This window comes from Argiope bruennichi, chromosome 10 (assembly GCF_947563725.1).
Source record: "Argiope bruennichi chromosome 10, qqArgBrue1.1, whole genome shotgun sequence".
Classification (NCBI taxonomy): Eukaryota; Metazoa; Arthropoda; class Arachnida; order Araneae; family Araneidae; genus Argiope; species Argiope bruennichi.
The window spans coordinates 126,374,110-126,380,976 of NC_079160.1; positions in this window are offsets into that span (position 1 = coordinate 126,374,110).

Genomic DNA, 6,867 nt, shown 5'->3' on the forward strand with positions numbered 1-6,867 from the left:
TGACAGGCCAAATCTATCGGGACGTCATTCTGGAACAACATGTACGTTTGTTTCAAGGTGCCATGGGCTCAGAATTCGTGTTTATGGATGACAACACCAGTCCTTACCGTGCAAACATCGTAAACGAATGCCCCAGATCGGAGGATATCACCCGTATGGACTGGCCAGCATTCTCACCGGACTTGAATCCAGTAGAGCATGTGTGTGACGTGCTTGGCCGACGAGTTGCAGCCCTTCAAGCACCTTCTACATGTCTACCGGAACTTCGGAGAGCATTGCTTGATGAGTGGTATAATATTCCTCAAGATCAGATCGATAATTTGATACTCAGCATGCCTAGGCTCTGTACAGACTGTATTGCATCGTCTGGGAGACACACTATGTATTAACCATCATACCAACCATCTAACATTGGTTTTTGTAAATAGGTATTTTTTTTGTAATTTGCTCTAGGGAGCAAATTACAAATGATAATGATATCAAACATATAGCCTCTTTTTTGCTCTTTACCTTTTGTCTAATAAATAGGCTTTACAAATAAGTCACATTTGTTTTGCTTCTAACTCTTTCTTTTCCTGATTTTGCATTATCCTTAATTTATGGACATGAGTGTATAATTGAACGCCCGTCATTAGCTTTTTCTACTATTGCTACCAGTAAAGTCGTAATGTTTTATCTTTTTACCACTAAAAATTTTATTTGTTGCATATACAATAAGAACATTTTGTGCTCTTCTACAAGAGATTATTGACATCTCTAACTTGTCATTGTAAATAGGGACTGTAATCAAATGACCGTCCAGTATAATTAAAGACGCTCTTTTATTTTTTGCCTTCTGTAAAGGATCTCGAGGTGCGATTGTTTTTGAGGACCTCGCTTTAAAATGATCGCAAAGAACACGAGTGGTGTCATGTATAATAACGCATTCATCATTCCCGAATCCTCATGTTTGTGAACTCTCACTTTTTTTTTTGCCGTTTTCTTTGTTCATTATAATCTGAAAATGTTTCAAAAGTGAAAACATTTTCATTGAAGAATTAAAATGATTTTAAAGGAATTAGGCAAGAGTACAGAATAAACAAAAGTATGAAAGGAGAGAAAGTGAATTTACCAGTTTCAAATATGAAAGCCATTGTCATTACAGAAAAAAAAAATCGAGGAGTGAGTAGGACCCACGGAAACTCCACTTCAAAAAGAATGTATGTATAAGGAGACCAATGTTTTGAAGTAGAGGAAATGTTAACAATTTTTTTTTTTTTTTCATATCATTGGGCATCAAATATTCAAGTGGGAGAATTCGGGCTTATAAAAAAAGGCAAAATATATCAAAATGGAAAGTTTATTCATTTATTATTTTCATTTTTTTTTATTATTCATTGAACGTTTTCATAAGTTTTAAAATGCGACAAAGAATCTCAAGTCATCTAACAAGCGGATAATCAAAAAATATGTCAGCTTAAAAAATGACAAATGGTTAAAAAATTTGCCAAACAAAAGGGAACCTAGCTGAACAGCAAACTTTTATCCTCTGATGGCAACAATAACTTTCAGATTTAAAGTGACAATGGCTATGATGGAAAGAAACTCTGAAAATCGCTCCACAATTTCACTCTATTTTAACACGGATGGAAGAAATAAGATGACTTAGCTAGTTATAGAAAATTCAGGGGAACCAAGCAATTTTATAAATTTTAAAACATTGCCAGTAAATTATGAAGCCTATTAGAAAACAGGGGAGACCACTCACGTTTTTACAGATTGGTTTAAAAATTTGATAAAGATATATATAAAATAAAACCATGAAATTTTGATTTTTACTGAACAATAAAACGAATCGTCCTCAAAAGGCTGACTTTTTTTTTTCAAAATGGGAGGGATTTTTTTCTTTGCACTGTACAAGTAAACAACATCTACTTTTCAATCTGTAATTATAAAAAGAAACAAACAAGCCTTTCACCACAAAAAGCGATGACTTCCACGTGCACTTCAAAACATCACAACAGGAAATATCCTCGGGAAGATAACTCCATTTTGGAGAATAAATACAAAAACAATGTAGAATTGTTTCATTAAAGGTAAGTCTCCAAATCCAAAATTGGAACGATGGAATATCAACGATGAAATGATGTCGATGAAAGAGATGATGAATCTGAGTTCAAGGAGGAAGAAGGAATCAATTGTCTGAGATCAGAAATCACTTTCGAAAATATAAAAGAATGACTAGGAATATTAATTTAATAATTAGAAAATATTTTTTTAAAAAATTGCTTTTTACAACTCTAATAAAAATATGATTTATAAGTTATTGTTATTAACTTTTTAAATCCCCTCTTCATTCTCTTCATTAACATATTATTTCGCTTTTCTAAAATGAAAGGCAGACAGACTATTCACACATTGATCATAACTTCTGATGCTTTCTCAAAATCTTATTGTAATTAAAATAAAAAATTTTAGAGGGATGAGCCAAACTTCTTTTTTATAATAATTTAAAAATTATTCGAGAGCCATAAACCTTTTTGTTACTGCTAAAGAAAATGTTCAATAGTCTAATAACAAAGAAAAAATTTATATTCCTATAGAATTCAGGAAAATTCTAACATATATATATATATATATATATATACATATTGGTTTTAATTTCTCTGAGTAACAAGTTTGCAATTCACGAGGAAAGGTCTGTGTGTTGTTTTATCAAATAATCCATCACGGTTTAAAACAATTGTTCAAATGGAAGAGATTAACAATTTTACCCTACAATTTGACGAATGGAAAATGGAAAAGACCGCTAACTTAAAAATGCATGAAAATATACATATGCAAAAATACAAATCATTGTGAACTGTATGTACGTGTCTGTGTCTGCTAGATTAAATGAAGCCTACCTTAATACTTCAAAATTTTATAAGGTTTCAAAAACAAAGGAAATCCCCTCTTAAAGCGAACAATATCTTTGAAAAACATTATAAATAAAAATAAGACAGTTCTGCATTCATATTCAGTTTCATTTGAATATCGCTTGTACACTTTCAAAGAGGTAGACATGGTGAACAGAAATTTATTGATGATTTTTCGAAATCATTTTCATTGTTAAGTGCATCAGCACTCAGTTCGGAGACTTGCTTTGGTAAATAGATCAGAAATAAAGAGGTGATAAAACAGCGAAAAATAAAGTACAGCTTTATATGGTTTGTTTTATCTTTTCCCTCTTCGTCCTTCACTGATAGCAAAGGATTCGAGCTGTGTTTTGAAACTATAACGAGGATATCGTAAAATTTTTAGACAATATCTAAAATATTTTGCACAATAATTGGATGACAAATTTGGGAAAAATTTATATTTTTGAGTGAGAATCCTGTGCATTCTTATAACATGGATACATTCTTATAACATAAACATTACACCCTACATGCATGCACACATCCAGAGAAATTCAGGAAATACTGAAAAAAATTTAGACCCAGAATAAATAAAAATTAATATAGAATACCAACGTAAAAATAATAATAATGTACGAAATTTATAAAAATATATGTGAATAGAATTTTTTTTAAATATGTATTAATTTATCATACACTCCAAAATTCTAAAATTAAGATTCTGTTAAGAATATTTCATAAAAACTTTTGAAAACCAGGCACACAAAAAAATTAATGTCATTTTTCTAATCTAACTTCACAATTTCTTTTTCATTTTTCCAAATCCTGCACTCCAAAAGAATGTTTAGCAGCTCCTTCGGATGCATCACTGTTATACGTTTCACTTTTACCAAATAATCTCTTCTAATACATTTTGAAAATATCATGCCAAGTAAAAATTTGATTTAAAAAAAGTCACATTTTAATCCATCTCTTCAGGTTTATTATATCCAAAACCAATCCTAATTTTACCTTTGATAGAATTAAATTACCTGTTTTTCTCAAAGTTAAACACTTTTTTTCTTTAAATTTATTTTGATTCTGAATTTTTAAAAAAATTGTAATCTAGTGTAATAGTTTGGTTGCAAGCTTTGCAAATTTATCGGCTCTCTCAGTTCCTGTCTGTCCCATGTGGATTTTTATCCAACCTAATTTAATTCCTTTGTCATATCCAACTGTTTTATTTTTAATATCGTTTATCATCCTTTCTCCATTCAGAGATTTTAACGCCATAAGAATGGATTTCGAATCTGAATTGATTGTTCAGTTGCCGCATTATTGTTCAATTATACATTCAACGGCTTTCTTTATGACCGGAACTTCATGCATAAAGACTGGGCAATTATTTAACAGTCTCTATATTTTATTTCCAAATTCATTCTCTGTAGTAAAATCTATGAAATTGCAACCAGCCTTATCTGCGCAAATCATCATCTTATTTTCCTTTTCTAGATGTTTCTAATTCAATCGTTGAACTTCCTATTCCTTAATCTCTTCGTAAAATTCAAATTTTATGTTGTTATTCTTGATTCCAATTAATTCGACACCGTGAATTTTATTGATCATTTTAATAAGCATTTTTGATTTCCTGCCGCGGTAAACATCCGCTTAAAAACTGCAATGCTTCATTTGATAAAGTGCGATATGATTTGGTAATCAAATAGCCTTAGTGTTATCTGAAAATGTGGACTAAACTTAAACCATGCTATAGCAATCTAAAAGGAGAGGGCAGCTTTAAGTTTACACCCGTTTACTGTTTAATTTAACATTATCATGGTGCAATACCTCCATTCCATGAAGAATATCTTTCCAAGAATCGCCAAATGCATTTCCTTAATAACTTCCGCTCTCAATCCCTACATTTCTCTTAAAGTTCTCCTCATTTTTTCATGTTTTTCTCTTGAGTCCTATTCCAATGCGGAGTGAAGAAAAATGTGGAGTCAAATGCGATTTCTGAATATTTAAATTCTCTAGAGAGACCAGTTCTTTCCTTATTTAAATGAGTTCGACCATTAGGTGATCGACCATCGGCCATCGGCCATTGGCGGAGTGTGAATGGAAAGAAATTTCAGGGAAAATAAGAATGCTTATTTAGCATTCTTCCGAGGTAAGCAATGAAAGTGGCGTCTTAGAAGAAAAGGAAAAATAACATGAAAGAAGAAAATAAGAATGTCCAGTGTTTCGTTTTCATCGACCCATTCAAACTAAATAGGTTTCAGTTATCTCTTGTAAAATTACTTCATAAAACAAATACTGATCTGAATCTGGTCTAACTGGTTATCAACCGCCATAACTTAAACTAGGGGTTAAAAAAAATAGGTAAGAATGATTCAGAATGCTAATTGAAAATAATGATAGAGATAAGAAAATTTGCTTTACAAAATATTAATTGAAATGGAAGCTTGTCAACAACTTTGTCGTGTTCAAGTTGTAAAAAATATAATTAATGGTGTTAATACATTTCTAAAGATATCAAACAAACTGTGTTGCAATTTTCTTTTCGATAAAATTTAAACTTTATTTCTTTCTTCGTTTACATAGAAAATATTTAAAATCAAGTTCAAATGAATACCAGCAATGAGTAGCTGTTTTGTTTGGCCTCAAAATACTTTCGATATGTGTTTCATACCTACTAAGTGAAAAATTGAAAAAGAAATATGTGTCAATTGTTGTAGTAGTCTTAATTTTTTTCCCGATCATTGAAGAGAACACCGCTTTAAATAAATCGATAATACAACGGAACAATATTAATTATTATCACATTCTCAAAATGTGCAATACTCTTTGAAGAATTTCTTTTAAATTTGAATCGAATACCTTATATTTCTCGTATTTTTATGAGTTATTTGAATGGATCCTTTTGAAAGTACCATTATTTCATTCAAACTGTTATTCATCACTGTCCAAACTGCTCTTCTTCTTCAGGACCATTATCTGAATGGAAACTTCTACAGGGCCATTATCTTTCTAATGTACAAATGAATCTTTATTTTGCAGTTATAAATAATTCGTTAAAAATAAAATATTTTAAATAATAAGAAATTCATTAAAATAATCTTATTCTTTTTTACTGAATAAAAATAATGACATTAAAGTAATTCTTGCAAAATAATAGTGAAAAATCATTCAGGGACTCATTTAGTCCGTACTTTATATAAAAAATCCTTAGATGTTGTTAATTCTTAGATGTTGTTAAGATTCTGTGATGCTGCTTTCATGCGCAGAGTATCACAGAGTAAGCAATTCATTTTTAATTAGTTTATTTATTTGTAAAACAGAAGATTTAAACTATTCACAATGAAAAGTTTCATCTTTTTCTCTAATGTATATTCTGCAAATGCTGCATTTGAAAATGTTCTATATAAGAATGCTTTCTTTTCATAGCCCTTTGTGAATTGTTTCCATAAAATATACATAATATTCTAGAAATAATATGACAATACAGAATGAAAAAAGTGGCTTTTATTATGCAAGTAGAATGATAAGATTTAAATATTTGTTTCGCAAAATGGTTCCCGTGAATGATATTTATGTGAATAGGGTTTTTAATCTTCTGAACAGCCCACAAAAGTAATGAAAAATCTTATCTTCAAAAATTAAATCTCAGGACCGCAAAATATGTGCCACAAAGTAAGTAAGAATAAGTCTTCTAACATTATAATTAGCTTCCTGCGGTCAGTTTTTGTAGGGGAAAAAAAATAGTCTCCAATTACTTGTAAATCACTTGTCTTCTGACAAGTGATTCTGGCAAACGAAAATAGAATCATATTTTCGATTTTTTGGGGGGATATAATTTTATATAATTTTTTTTTATCATTTCTTGCAATATAAAGATGATACGATTTAATATTAATACAAAGTTACGACTTGCAAAATGGAAGTTATCATGGCAATCATTTTTAATATTTTCATAGTTATAATAATTAATATAGGTTTTATTTATTGAACT